This window comes from Lonchura striata, chromosome 1 (assembly GCF_046129695.1).
Source record: "Lonchura striata isolate bLonStr1 chromosome 1, bLonStr1.mat, whole genome shotgun sequence".
Lineage (NCBI taxonomy): Eukaryota > Metazoa > Chordata > Aves > Passeriformes > Estrildidae > Lonchura > Lonchura striata.
In genome coordinates, this window is record NC_134603.1 from 63,631,784 (window position 1) to 63,648,610 (window position 16,827).

Genomic DNA, 16,827 nt, shown 5'->3' on the forward strand with positions numbered 1-16,827 from the left:
CAAAGATTAAGCCTTTCAGTTTCCCAGTATTGTGACAGGTGTACAAAAGGTATCATATTAACAAATGAGGTGTGGCTTTTTTAATTGCTGTTGCTTAACATTAATAGCATATAATAATCTGGTGACACTTTTTTCCCTACATTTGTACAAAAATGAATAATCAATCTACTGAGACAAAAAAAAAAACAAACCCAAAAAAACATCTGGCTACTGAGACGAAAAAAAAAAAACCCACAAAAAATGAAAACAAACAACAAAAAAAACAAAGACTAAAAAAAACCCAAAAAACAAAACAAAAACCCCCAAAACCCACAAAAAAACCCCAACAAAACGAAACAAAAAAAGCCCACCCCACATTAATTGCTGATTATATGTCTTGGGTCAGGTCTGAACTAATAGTTCTCCTGGCATAGCTGTGTTCAGATTCTGAAAATATTTACACCTTCTTGCTGACCTCACTGTGTTGGAAAACACTGAACCCCAGTACTATGAGAATACAATACTCCTCTAAGGGAGGCTTGGATGGTTTCACTTAAGACATTCAAGGAAATGGCATAAGAATTCTGAGAAACATTCTTGTGTCTCACAGTTTGATGTACTGCTCATTCCTTAGCATGCTACTTGCAGCCCCATTTGCCACTGTTACCACCTTTACCTTTTTTTCTCTGTTCCAAATATCTCAGACAATTGCAACACATCTCTCTAGACTTCACAGAAAGCAGTTGTCTTCTGCAATCTCTGTCTATTAGCTTGATAGTGTTTGACTTACGCTCCTGCTTCTTTGAGGGCTTCTTTTTTTTTTTCTTTTTTTTTTTTAATGAGTTGTTTATAAAGGTTTCTGTGTTCTTGGATTCTAACACATGGTACTTCCTAAAAGGCAGGAGCAATTTTGCATAGCTGCAGCAGAAGAGTTGTCAATACTGCAAAAAAAGCATACATTAAAATATTAATGTGCAGAAGCATATGTACCTGATCACCTTTTCCATTTTATTCCTCTTCTGGTCTTAGTCTGCAATAATTTATGGTTGTTTTTGTCTCCTACAATTTATATTTTTTGATATATCCTTAGAGTCTTATTGGATAAGACCACAGGACTAGTGCCAGAATTCTGTCTTCTGTCAGTGGCTAGGAGGGGGAGCAGGGATACTGCCACCCATGAGACAGTATGTATCAGTGAACCACAAGTCACTTCAGGGCTTACCCTCTCCTCTATGCCAAATCTGAACACAACATGATCCCCTTACCAACCCTTTTGAACTCCACAAATTACTTTTCTCCATGTTGAAAAGTGACTATACATTCTTGGTTTCTCTGTCATCTTTCTTAACCACTTTTTATTTATGGAAAAACTTACTTTATTTTGCTAAGGCTGCTCAGTTTCCTTCACATCCTGCTTAATTCAGGACTTCCTCCTCTGAGAGAAGATCCTCAGCAAGAATTTCTTTTGGCACTGTGGATGCTTCTTACTCTTGGTTTGGCACAGCTGGGGCATTGTTACACTCTCTGCCAATTATGGATGGATCTTATTAATGAGGTTAAGTTTTAACCCACCCATTCTCACCATCATTTGAAGATGGTGTAATAATTTTGACATATCTTAATGGCCATTCCAGATGCCCACTTATTGTGGAGTGACCCACAAACTATCACATCACTAATGGTCACAAAAACATACTCACCATCTGTGACGATCTTTGAGTTTTGCATACAACTCCTGATATATAAACCAGGAATTTAGTTATGCTTTGTAATAGAATAGCTGGCCAAACCTGGAATTAAATCTGAATATTTAACAGAATATAGCATCTTACATCATTAAGAACTGATATCTTTCTTTTCAGGAGCCAAATTTATTCTGATTAAGAAACCCTCTGTGAAAAATGCAGCTACAATAATTTGATCAGCCTATATATAGTTTCATGTGTAGTTATTCCATTTTTGTACAGATAACAGGTATTATGATGAAACTGAGAAAAAATAAGTCTGAATCTCAACAGGATGGTAGGTTCACGGGATAAGGGCAGCAGAAAGGCATCTCAGGAGGGCTCTAGTCTCACCTCCTGCTCAAAGCAAGGTCAGTTGTTAGGTCAGGCTGGTTTGTTTGGTGCTTTGGTGGGACTTACAAATCTTGAAATGCTCAAGGATTTGACTTGCAATTTGGCTTGCACAATCTCTGCTTGACTGAACTTCTCATGTTTCAACCTATGCCTTTGACTCTTATCTATCCATTGTGCATCACTGAGAAAGTCTGGCTTGATCACCTCCAAAAGCTGCTCTTAAATGGTGGAGCTAGAATTAGTATTGAGTCCCTTAGAGCTGTCTCCTCCTTGACTGAACAAATCCTATTGCCCCAGCCTCTCCTTAAAGGGTGAGTGCTCCAACTTCTGATCATCTTGGTGGCTCCCATGCTGCACCTGAAGAGAAGTGAGTTGAAGAGAAAAAATAAGTTACCTGGGCTTACTTGGCTCTAGTCCTGTTGCTGTAACCCAGGATGCAGATGGGTTGATATATAGGTAGCAGCTCAGAATCGTGGAAATGTTTGAGCCATGAATTCAAAGAATTGTTCCTTCGTGGCATGAGCACTTTAGAGCAGGGCAAATACTGCTTAGCTGTTTCAAAACCAGTATGATCACTGACTGCACCACTTGCAGTGGCTTTAAGTTCCAATCAGTAAAATCATTTCAGTCTGTAAAGATCTCCAAGTCATTCTCTTTGATGACTCCCTTGTCCTAAAAGACATTCCCTACACAAATAGAAATTAGAGATGCTTTGTGATTAACATCTAAGGGCTGAAGCAGTAAAACATAACCTGACTTGAAAAGGTGTGTGCTGAACTTTGACTAATGACAGCCTGGTAAATGTGGAATTCTCTTCAAAAAAAGTGATTCAGTTATAAAGTCTCTCCACAACCATTTTGTCCTGAATCAGGTTTTCTCCTCATGGGATCTGTATTGAAAGAAAACAGGTAAAGACACTCTGCCAAATTTTATCTACAAGTTGATGTTCACCTTGTTGTGAAACTGAAGTAGCTTGACATACAGAAAAGGTTTTCTCTGGCTATCTATAATATGATCATCCCTCAAATGATGAGTGGGCCATGCCAGTGGCAAATATTTAATTTGCATTATTCTTTATAGGAGTATTTGGTTTTACTCTGGAGTTTGGCTGTTTTAAGGCAAAAACCTACACCAAAGACACTATCTCTCAGACTCTGGATTATGTTTAAATTTTCATTTTAAAAATTGCATTTAGACTTCATACTTTGATGTTAAAGCTGGAAATGCAAACATTTTCTTGACACTGTAAGCATGTCAGCAAGGCTGCAGTCAGGAAGAAACCCTAAAACCTCATGCTTGTGTTGGAACAAATCAAGCTCACTGATACTTAAGGAGGAGGCTGCTTGCTTTAGGGAAAAGACTGAATTGTCCTTATTGGTATGACATGGAAGCCCACAGGGGTCTGCTCTTCTGCTTTCTCATGACCTTGTGTAAATTAGCATTTTATGACTATTCTAGGCAGAGGGCCTAGAATTGCTTCATTAGGAGAAGGATGACTTTCTCCTAGATTTAAAAAAAAAACATTGTTGGCTTTGCATCAGAATAAACATGTTGCAGATTCCAGATGCCTGCAGCCAGTTAGTATTTAAGCAATAAAATCCTTATAGAGTTTTGGCATCAAGCCTTATAGTTTTTGTGGGAAAGGATGAAATTGTATTGCTTTCCTTCTTGCTATTTCATTTATATCACAGAAATGGAATGTCTTTCACAGTTGAATGTATGTACTTCTGTAATTTTTAGATGTAAAGCCAAAAGGTCCCTGTGATTCCTAAATATTCTGCAGCCAAGCTTCTCTCTAGACTCTTCCAAAACCTACTAGTACACTGTTCAGGCCAGAAGCCAATGGATAGCTCTGTTTAAATCCCTCTGTCCATTACCTTAGAGAAAATATGACTACTGTTGAAATAAGGAGGCGTTACCTTTGTTGTTCTAACAGGAATGTATTTTGCAAATCTTTCTTTAAAGTCTTTGTAAAAAGACTTTTTTCAATATTATGTCTTTTGGATGCTGAAACTAGCCACAGTTGGCAACCATAAACTATTTACTTTTACAAGAGGATAGAGAGAGGAATGGCTGTGTTTTAAAGACACAGCCTATACACCTGAAGGAAAAGCATTCAAGACTTGACTTAGCAGACAGTGCTTTAAATGGAACAATAAAATACCAACCTATTGTGTTCTTTCAAAGATGTAGGTGGGAGGTAACCTTGGCACATGCATGAAGCAATGGTTTTCAGTTTTTTAACCTCTCTGAAAAATATGTAACAAGTCACAGTCATCAGAAGATGAACCTAAACAAATTTAAGTTGGAAGTCTATTTTTTTTAATAGGAAAGATAATTCATTGCTTGAGAAGCCCTCCTCAATACATAGTTGTTCAGTTGCTCAGTTAAGCAAACTTTCTAAAGGATCCTCCTGGAACCCTGGCCGCAGTTCAGTAATTACAGTGGTAGATCCAACTGCATAGAATCTCATAATCTAATAAAAGGCGGGAAAATTAGATGGGTTTCACCCACCACCATTCAGGTTAGAGACTGAACTCCAGCTTTTGAAAGCAGGAATGCAGTAGGTAAAGTAATATTAGGAATGATAGAGGGGGAAGTGAAGGACTAAGGTGTAATCTATAAAACTGAAGGTACTGCGCAGATAAGCAAGAGCAGTCAGATCAAACCCTGCAGGGCACTGGCAGAGGTGGCGTCACCCCACCCACAGAATTGGTGTTGGGTTGGAGTGAAGGGGAGCCCAGAAAATGGGACAGGGCATTCTGAACAAGAGCAGAGGCTCCCTGGTAAGGAATTTGCATACTTGGATGCACAAAGCTATGGCAAATCTGCTCCATTGTTGGTTGCTAGCCACGTTTCAAGAAGGAAACAGTTTTGGGGACTCAGAGATACCTCTCCCCACTGAGGTTTCTGTAGCTCTATTAGTCTGTGATCCAAATTGCATCAGCAGAAACAGAGGGGTAATTGGCATTCTGAAAACATTGTGACATTTTAAAATCTTCAGAACTGTATTCATCATGTATGTATGAGGTTGTTAGGTGCTTTTAGCAATGTTTTCCTTGTCACATAGCTAACTCTTCCCCTGTTAGCATAGGGGAAAGAAAGGGGTGCAAGAAAGCGTATGGAAGTCTGATTTGTGACATTGTGCTCCTCACAGAGAGGAAACACACACACACATATTAGCTTAGCCATGAGAATTTGTGACATCATGTATTAAGTCTTCAGCAGAGATCATAGATGAACTGTAAGATTTACTTAACACATGCGTTTTAAAGCTACAGCTTAACCGGTCATCACTGTCAGATTTAATAATTCAATAAACAACTCTTAACAGTATATCTTTTCCTTAGTGTAGACTCTTAGCAGCACTGAGCAAGAAAAAACTAATGATTCAGCTGGTTGAATCTTCCTAACATCTGGTTATTTTTCAGAAGTAAATATGCATATATATTTAAGTCCAGCATACTTAATGTAATGCAATAAAGAGTAGATCAAGTGATTATGACAAGTATTTAAATAATTTTGTTAATGTGTATCCATTTTTAAGAACTTATATTTTTTATTCTTGATTCCCTGAAAAAAATTTCTTAGCTTATTTATTTGTGTTGCAATAAGAAAAGTGGATGCATCTTTTAATGAATATGTGTTTACATTTATCCTTGGTTTTCCTTGAGGTTTTTGTAACTTATGTCAAACAAAGGTTTTTACTGTAGATCTGAAATTAATCTTCAACATTCTATTCACTTTGACACATACATCAAAACACATGGGCTAGATGTTGGATAAATCAGAAGGTCCATTCTAGGAGTGTAACTCACATGCTGCAGCTACTACTGCTCAATAACCATAGAGTTTATCTGAAGAAATTATCCCAAAAATATCTGTAAGATACAGCATGCAGATCATTCAGCACAGAACCTTTTGTTCAACAAGTTTTTACCTATAATGCTGGACTCTTTCCTAGTGTAGGTGAGCCTCAGGTAATGAGATATAAGATTCTAACAGAGACAAAACTAGAGAATAACTTTGTTCCCAAGCTGAGGTCCTTCCTTTGTATGCAGCTTGAACACTAACAGCACAGCAAAAAGTATAGAGCATCCTGTGTATTTATATAACAGTACTTCTTATGATTCATTAGACTGTACAAGGTTTTGTGCATCATTGCTATCCATATGCAAAGTAGTCTCATAACATGCAATTAAAATACAATATGTGAAAAAGGGTGCAGATTTCTTCTTTCTGTATTAATGTGGAAACCATGCTTGAAGCGACAGGGGAATTATTCCAATTCAAATGGTTCACTGACTTGGTTTGAAATAGTGTAACAAAGGTGCTAGTAGGAGTATAGAGAAATGTCTAACCAGATATTGGCAAGAAAAAAGTTTTAGTAGCTCTTCTCTCCCATCCAAGAGAAACAACAGGTAACAGCTATGACATATATGATTGCACTTTCAATGCAAATCTGATATAATTCCCTTAATCTCTTCTATACAGTAATGTGATAGCTCACAGTGGACTGGAGGTGTTTATATATGTCTCTAAATTAATCACTTTCAGATCTCATTATCCTAACAAATCTCTTGTAAAATATTCCTGGTATTAGTCTTTTGACAAGCTGGGTAATATTATTTAATTGTGTAACTTAGTTCAAAAGAGGCATATTTAGAGAGAAAGAAATTATTGATCTGGAAAGTGGCTTACAACATAATTTTGCATCATGATGGAACAGTTTTATTATATATAAGAAAATTTCAATTTATTTTACCTAAAGAAAATTGTATGCATCAAAGTTCAGTTGCTATAAAATGCAGTTTAACTAACTGAAGTTATATGAGGTACAGAAATTAGCAATTCTATGTTTTGCAGTCATGTTGTCATAATCTTGGTCTAGTGCACTGTGCTCTATACAGCTGGCATTCCTTGACAGAAGAGGATGGAAAAAGCATATGTTCACAACTAAGTGGAATTTGATCAGCTGGTGCCAACTTGACATGCAGAATTTTTAAATCTTGATTTTTCACTCACAGTGAAATGCTGATGCAAAACACAATTCAATGAGTGTCCCATTTTTTTCTTCCTTTAAAAAATAAAACAAGTCAAACAAGAGAACAAAAACAAAAAACAACCAACAAAACAAACAAAAAACCCAGCAAAATAAGGAAGACGAAAAAAGAATAGCTTTTTTCTGCTCAAGACATGCTGTACTTTTCTCTCCTATATGAAGGGCAGTTCTGAATCATAGCATTATTGTGGGAGATAATGACAAAGACGTTCTATAGGATGTGTTTATGAGAGCTGGAGTCTGAGATGAGAGGATGAAAGCAGTGGTACTAGTTTTGTCCCAAGTTTTGTCCACAAGCTAAATTCTGTCTGTTTGAGATGCCACCAGTTACTGTTGTTAGAAATATGATGGTATGCTCTTTTCTAGGCTCCTGAGACTTGTTCCTGCCCAGCAGGTATAGTTCAGAATATGGGACACATACACAGATGGGCTCAGAACCTTCTGAATTTTTCAAAGGAGACCATTTCCAATCTCAATGTAAAGAAAAGTGTTAGACAATGATTTAGTAATGACTATTCTATGGGCCTGAATGTCACTTATAAAATGCTGACCTGGGGGACATTTGTGTTGGCTTATATACACCAGTGAGCTCTGCAAAGTAATCCTTGTGGTTTTTCCTTCCCATAGATTTTTCCAAGAGATGAAGGAGTTGCTGATGTTCTTCAGAACATCATCCACAAGTGGCCCAGGCTGAGCACTACACATCATATGAGTCCTTCATAACACAATCTGTTCTCTTCCTTCTATGTATAATCAGTAGTTATAAGTTTATCACTGGAACAATATTGGTATTTTAAAAAGATACTTGTTTAGTATCTACTAAACAAAAAGGAGACAGAAACTCAAGGTCTTAAAGATTTTCTTTCAAGATTTCAGGCTCAGATGCCTCTGCATTCAGTTAATTTCCTTCACAACCATCAGGGCCAGAGACAGACTATTTTACCAGATGTAAATAGAAAATTTGGAGAGAAACATGGCATCCTTAAATATATTATCAAGTCACAGACCTAATATAGGTGGGACAATTTTGATCTTTGAAGTTAAAGAATTCCTAAAGAACTGGTAAGACAAAATAACTTATTTAAATAAAAAAACATGGCACAATAAAAAGAAAGGCATCCGAGCTTTGTAACAACACTGAGAAGAAGTCTTTGAGAAGACTTGAGATTTATTGATTCACCACAGTAGATACACAGAATAAAAAGGAAGAACCTTTGAAGCTGAAGGGAGTTCCTTTAACCACAGATCTTGTTGAATGTTTTTATTATGAAGCAAAATATGTTAAAAGGAGAAAATATGCTGATGGCATATTGTGCTGTCAACATGATGAAGGATTAAACTGGCCTACAGGGAGGACTCAAATACCTTGAGACTGGAAGTGGTGGAAATAGAAAGAAATAATATTGCAGAAAGTAACTTAATGCTTTAAGAGTAATAATATGAATAATTTCTATAATATTTTAATTCTCCAACAGAAAATAACAGAAGGAAAGAAATATATGGGTACAACAGTTGTTCACATTAATAACTTGTAAGCATGAGATACATTTGCAAAAAGGTTCCCTGCAGTGTATCTTGAGAGATTTCCTTCAGCCCATTTCTTTACTAACAAGCAAAAAAAAAAAAAAAAAAAAAAAAAAAAAAAAAAATTCAGAGAAGCCTCTTAAACTCTGTGATTTCTTTTGGATGATCATGTTCAACACTAAAAAGAAATAAAATATTGACATTAAAACATATGGAATGACGATCAGGGAAATGTTGGAACAACAGCATAACAGAAGCCAAGGTAAGCTAGAGATGTGTAGTCTAGCAAAAGGAAGAGTTATAACTGTTGTGCATAAATATGCAAGGGGTGGAGATAAACACTGGGAAAGGAGTAGAGTAATGTAGAATAAAGGATGTTGTCCACAAAGGAGCAATGAGCATATAAACTGTCCATGAAATAATATGTCTACAAGCCAGAGAGAATTTTTGTGCCAAAGAGGTTGGAAACAGTCCCTATATAGCAGAATTGGGTAGCTAAACTTATATAACTTCATATATATTTAAATATATATGTGTATATATATATTCATATATTTTAAGATAAATCTTGGTCTGTCTACACAAAATATCTTTATGTCAGGAGGCAGAACTTGATAACGTGATAATGCTTATTTGTTTCAGTTTTGGAGAATGTATTAATACACTATATTGGCTAGTTAATAATAGCACAGTTTTAATTTTAATGTTTTCTAAAATATATTAAAATAATTAAGAGAACATACTTAAACCTTCCTCACAGGATATCTTCTAGATACCATGGTTTTATTTAGTAGAAATACAATTTTATGTGTTACTGTTTATAAGGAATAATGATTCCTAATACTAGAATAGGTCAAATTAATTGATATTATATTTTAGGAAGAATTTGTCCAAGGGATCATTTAGTCTTTTACTAAGTTTGTGAAAGATTTCAATTCAGGAGCAGAAATAAACATCGTGGATGGTCACAAATAGTGAAGATAGTGATCATAAACACTTCAAAAACAAGGTCCACCCACAACATTATCACACAGTTATAAAAGATTTTCGCTTAAAGGTATTGACCTGTGCTAGTGATATTGATGTATTGTAGAGGAGATTTATGCTTTTAAAGAAAACCCAGTCAGAATCAGCATATTAACATCAAGACCACCTTAGGTATAACAGGGAATCCTACAGTGCCTGTCATGTCTCTTATACTTTGCCTTATGTGGCTCAGGAAGGTCTTTTATTTTTCCTAAAGTATGCTGCTGTAGGAGAAGTTACCAAATATAGAATTTGAACATCAGCATCAGTGACTAAATTGAAGAACAAGAAAGCATGAAAAGAGGAAATGAAAGGGGGGAAAACTTCTTTCCCTCTAAGTGTAATTTTATTCAAATCAGTATCAACAATAATAACAGTAACTACACACTAAAAGGAATCGGCAATTGCAATTTATAGTATGAGTCAGAAAATGTAATTGTTACTATTGACTTTGGACATTGCTGTGGTTCCAAGCGGTCCCTTTCAAATGCAGGACAACTTTTAACTGAGTAAGTAAAAGCTCTCCAGTTTCCAGGAGATTTAAATTTAAATATGCAGGACAAATAGTTCTCTGATGTCATTCATCATCAATTTTCCCCACCTTTATTTGAGAGCAATGCCTGGTATGCCAGTGCATTTTGTGTCTTGCCATTTTAACTTGAATTCATACAACTTTTACTTTCTTTTCCTTATCTGATTTCTCCTGTGCTTCTAAATTTTTAAGATGTGACAAAAAGAGCAGGTGATTGAAAGTTGCAATAATTTGTTGCTGGTGTATGACACCTACACTTTTTGGTGAAAATAACCTTATAAAATGAAAGAACTGTGATGTCTGAAGTGACTAAAATCACTCCTATTTTACTCTGAATTCTACTGTTTCAGTGTCTTTTTCTGATGTTTGTGATATTGATTTCTGCATTACTTCAGTGGCCACCCTAAATTTTAGAAAGCAGTATGATGAATTTTTGAAGCAGAACATCTGATAATAAAAACACCCTTACTCTCCAGGGTGAGCTCTCTAGTTTATATAACTTTTTGCACTGAGTGTTAAAGTTTAATTTATATCTTGCAATTCCTCTCACCCACACTGCACTTGGCTGCTGCCCACCAGTGGTTCATTCTAGGGAATACATGAAAAAGAGAGAGCAAACCATTATAAGCCATTTTTATTATGTTAATAGAAATAATATATGCCAAGGCTAAGATATGGTTAGCTACTTCTGTGTCAGAGAAAAAGAAGAAAGAGACTATTACACAATTATATACATCAGGGAGTTCTTAATACAATTTTCTATGCTGGTTGTTAATTTTCTTCCAGTGCAGATAATTTAATTTACCACTATTAAGTATTTGCTCCTGAATGCAAAATGCTTACTTGCTACTTTTTCTTATCCATACTTTTCACCTAACAATGATATATGCATTTATGTGGATTAGTGAGCTATTACCTTGCTTGTCTACCCTACTTGTTGCTTAAATGCTGGAAGTCATTGTACCTTTATATTCAGGCAAAAGTCTTAATATCGAGTAGACTTCCAAACTTCCTAAACTTTACTAAACAGCTGATTTAGTAGCTCTAAACTGGAAACTAAAACATTAAGTAATGAAAAGGCACATAAACTTTTTACTACAAAAATGTATTGTCATATCAAAATAAATCAATTTTTATGTGCAAAGAGAAAGAAATAACATCTTATATCTTTTCATTGTCTTGACAGAAGTACAGAAAAAACAAATCCTACCGCTTTAGCCTGGCTCTTTACTGTATTGCACTAGAATTGAGGATTTAAGTAGTTCTTCTATAGAAGAAGTAGATTGAGAGGTAGGCAGAAGGCATTTTATTTATGTGAAATCAGAAGTATTTTGCAGTTTGCTGTGGCTTTCAAATGTGTGATTCTTTTCAACTATGGTTTTCATATGAAAAACTTTCTAGAACATGTTGAACATATATCATGCCTGGTTTGTTCCTTCTGTGACACATGGTGTGTAATATTTTCTTTTGGATGGATTTTTATTTGTTTGAATTTGCTTTGGAAAGATATCTGTGCCTTGGTATATGTCATTTCCAATATAATTTAAAGGAAATGCATCAGGGAAGAATGATGGTGGCACTCATGTTGGTCTGTATTTCTTATGGATGTAATTTGATTGACTAAAAATATGTTATGTATGGTACATAATGTTATTTTAAAAACTACTGGTAGAGCTATGATGAATCTTTTCATGGAAAAAGTTAGGCTGAATTGAAGAAAAGTAAATTATGTATATACAGCCAAAGGAAACTCTGTGAGAAGACCTTTAAATGTACCTTACTACCCAAACCATTTAATGGATTCCATGATTGTCAAAGTGGTTTTCCCTTACTGACAGCATTATCTGTATTTCATTTATTTGATTCATGAACTGACTTTTTTCAAACACAAGGCCTTGAAGGGGAAGGCAAAGTTTGCATAATGAAAATACTATCCCCTCTGGGATCTATGTTATCCAAACATGCTGCAAGCAGATACTAAAAAGATATGGGGAAAAATTTTGGTATTCACAAATGAGGGACTGAGATATGGAAGTGTTTCCCATAACTATTTCAGGTATATCCTGCCAGGAGGGATGTAAATCCTTTTAATTATCTCATCTTTCCTCCAGCACCTCTGTGAGGAAAGCCCCCACTCTCTCCTGCTGGTGGAGCTGACCACTCCAGATGATGCGAGTGGATGTCTTTTTCCTATGCACTGACAAGCAACAATCCTCTAACAAAACAGGAGAGCTGCTTCTGCTCAGCAAGAGGACCTAAGTCTCTGTAGTCTCAAATATATGGCCTCTACTTAATGTGAGGGAACTTGCAGATATTTATTCCTAAATCCTCTATCAGTTTAGTCAGGTTTAGAGCAGGTTTATCCCACGTATTTCTTGCAACATGTGTGAAGGAGAAACCTTTTGTTTTCTGAATTAAGTACTGGCTGTTATGGACACAGATGTCTGTGCTTGTATAGGACTATGTTTCATTAGCCAGAGACAGCAAAGCTGGATTAACAGTCTAAATTTATTTACAGATGTCCCTGGAGGTGAACTTTGGAAATATTAGTGCATTATTAATTGACTGGTGAAAGAGATCTGTATTATCTGAGAGGATACCTTAAATGTGTGCAATATTTTTGAGGTATGTTGACTCAGGATGACTCTTCACAGAATTTGGTACCAGGTTCTCCAAGAGTTGGTAAGCTCCCAGAATCGAGTATGAATTAATATAGTTCTGGCAGAGTAATGGGAGACCTTTGGGGTTTTATAAAGCTTTAGATTAGGGTTGAATGACTCCTGAAATTTTCACTGCATGAAAATTAATATTTTATTACTCATGTGGGTATTTTCTCTTAATTTGGTTGATAATTTTTTCCCCCACAATTGTAGTATGGTTTTCCATAAAAGGTAATTAAATTGTGGTTCACTATCTGCCCCTGACATGGTACCGTGTCTAGTAAATGTTTTGTTCATTTGATTTACAGAGTTTGTTTACAGACATAATTTCCAATAGTTTCTTTTCCTGGATAATTTCAATATTTAGTATATACATTTCCCTCCCTGAAAAAATAAAATATATATATTTATATGGATGTGACCAGGCACATTTTTCATTTCATGTGTCATAATATATTGATTTATTGTATCTATTTAATTTAAAATTTCCACATTATTAGCAGTATCTGCATTGTTTCACTTATGATTTTCTATGGGTAGCACTGGATCTGTTCCGGAAGGCCACACTGTTGAACCCCTGCTGTGACTTTATACTCCACACTGTGCTTCCTAATTTTGAAATGCCAGTGTGCCTCCAAGTTAGGGATCTCTGGACAGCAAACTGTGCCTATTCCCAGCATTCATACACAGTTATTTCAGGTTTGCCTGCCTCACACTGCCTTCTTCCTTGCTTCCTGACATTATTTCTAGCACAGTTTTTCCCATGCTTCTCTTGATTTGAAGTGATGTTCCATCTAGATCCCACTACTGTTCTCCTACTCCATGTGGGTGGGAGATGACAGACAGTTGCCCTAGCAATTAAAATGCCTTATGTGAGGATATGCAGGAGAAGGGCCTTGTCTCTGCCAAATGCATGAAAAAAATTGGTTTATTTTTCATCCTGATCCAGGATGAGAACACCCCAAGACAGTGGATTACAAAGGAAATGGAGATTCTGTCAGAGTTCCATCTGCCTCATTGCTGGTCTAGCTCAGCAGTGCTAAACCAGTGTCTCTGGATCTGATGCCCAACTGAAAGGATTAGTGGGAATATTGGAGTGATGACCTGCACACCTAGGTGAGGGGCAGCTGGGTGTTTCTAATTACCTCCTTCCATTTCAGTGGGCAAAACATTTCTTCACTATTCTTCCTTTCCGGTCTGTTCCTTCTCTTTGTCCTTTCTCCTCATCCTTTTTTCTCTTTACATTTCTCTTGCTGCCTGTGTGGACCGAAAGTCCACATTGTGCTCAGTCTACATATCGGTGTGCTGACTTTGTCCACTAGAATATTTTGTTGAATTTGTTTTCTGGAATTTAACACATTAGACTGGTTAACAAATAAATTCACTTGCACAAGCTATGATGCAGAATCTTGTGTTTGGAAGGAAGGGTGAGAAGGAGGAATATGAATTACCCCCCTTAGCAGCAGTGAGTAGGATAACTATCACAACATTCTGTCATGTCTGCAGCGTGGGATGATGATCAAATGGACAGTTTGCAAGGTCACTCTGCTCATGGCATCGATTGTATCGCAGCTGAGGGTGCAGAGAAAGAATGCCATGCTGTTATTGACCACAGTCTGTGTCCTGCTGCCAGGGGACCTGCTCCCTTAATTCCAGAGAAAAAAACACATGAGAGTCAAGGAGCTTGCGGCTGTTCCAAGGTGAATGATGCTGATTTAGTTCCTCTTTGCCAAAAGTCAGTGCCAGAGCTGTTTGTTGTAGTGACCAAGACACTGGGAAATAGCTGTGAAGGTGAAGTGTACATCTGGTCTCAGACGTGCATGAACCTCTGATTAGGCCAGTTTGTCACTATATCCTTCATCAACAGGGTGTTTCTTCCTCTTTACTAAGCTGCTGCATAAAATGACTAGAAATCAACATCCTGCAGTACAATGCAGAAACTTAAATCCACTTGTGAGAAACAGTGGGGCTTTTCTTTTGGGGCTTCTGCAGTGGACTGGCTATTGAAAAAAACACACGCTTAATAACAGTGTCAGGCATTTTGATTGTTTTTTGGATTGTCTCAGCTTTTTGGCTGTGGAATTCCTTGAGTCAGACCTCTTCCTGATATAGGACAAAATAATTAGATCTTCTACTTAGGGCAAGTGTTGCTCTTAGACCTAATAGGATGTAACTATGGCAGAAGAGGTCAAGGGCAGATTTTCAGCCACTTGTCATATTTATGTAAGGTAATTCAGTGAACAAACGATCAGAATCCTGAAGTTAGACCAGATCCTCTCCTTGTACTAGAAAATTTTAATTATTTAACTTCAAAGGATCAGCAAAAAGATAGCCATAAATATTGTCAAAATTTGGTCATGATAAAAAATAATGCAGTTCTATGAAAAACAGAGAGGGGGTTATCAGCTCTGTGAAACCTGAACACTTGATTGCAGTGCTCCACATGATTGAATGTGATATCCCAACACATGGCATGCAATAACTGACAGAGATCATTGTGGTTTAACTCCACCCAGACACCAAGCTCCATGCAGTTGCCCACTCACTCCCCCACCAACATGACTGAGGAGAGAATTGGAAGGGCAAAAGCTAGAAAACTCATGGGTTGAGATAAAGGCAGTTCAACAGGGAAAGGAAAAGCCGTACACACAACCAAAGCAAAACAAGGAATTGGTTCACTGCTTCCCATGGGCAGGCAGGTGTTCAACCACCTCCGGGAGAGCACAGCCCCACCACCTGTAATGGTTACTGAGGAAGACAAATGTCATCCCTCCAAATGTCCCCATCTTTCTCCTTTTCTCCTGTATTTTATATCCTGAGCATGATGCCATATGGTCTGCAGTATCACTTTTGCCAGTTGAGGTCATCTGTCCTGGCTATGTCTCCTCCCAGCCTTTCATGCACCCCCAACTTCCTTGCCTGTGTGGCCATAAGCAGAAAAAGCCCTGGCTCTATGTGGGCTCTGCTCAGCAATAACAAAACCATCTCCAGATTATCAACCCTCTGTTCATCACAAATCCAAAACTTAGCCCCATACTAGACCTCTGCCCCAGCCAAAATCATCATAAGCTTTATCAGTATAAATGAAGCAATATCAAGGCAAAGTTTAGCAGATGGTGACTTGGAAACAATTTGGGAAAAACTTGAAGATCAAGGTTTGTCAGTGTTGACCTTTACCTGTTTAACAGCTGCTGTTTGTATTTGGTCCTCTAAAGATAGTTGGAGGGTCAGTTGAGGCTGGTTGACCCTCATCTCTACTGCTTGCTCATTTTAACCTCAGCATTTTGAAACAATTTTTAAAGTCCTAAGCAAAACCAATATATATATATATATATATATATATATATATATATATATATATATATAATCAGTGTTAGAAGCAACCATCATCACTTACAATGAAGAAAAAAGAAAAAAAATTAGGTTCAAAGTTTTTCAGAGTTCAGTTTAAATTTGATCTCTTTAAGCCTTTATTTGATCAATTATACAGTCAGTCTATGAAAATTAGTACATTGTCCCTTTTTCCTACTTACACTATATTACTCCATCTTTTCAAAATCATGTTTCTTAGAGTCTCAAAATAAAAATTTAAGTGTGAAAACTGAACAGCAGGTGTCAAACATATTTTAAAAAGTATGACCAGCCCTGCATTTCTTTAGAGTCCAGAAAGGTCACTATCTACCTTGCTTTTGTCATCTTTCAGACTCAATTGCATGTATATATGCCTTTGCCATAAAAAAACTTTGCATTCTGTTTTAAATTCTGTTTCATGATAAGAAGACAATTTTCAAAATACCTACCATGCCTACAGATTTAAGGGATAGATATGACCTTTACATCTTTGAGTAATTATCTGTTTCAGACTTTAAGATCAGTAGCTTTACATTTGTCAGTTATCGTCACTCACACAACTGGTGCAGTGCATGGCTTTGCTCCTACTGGAGAAAATAAAGTGTTCTAAATAAA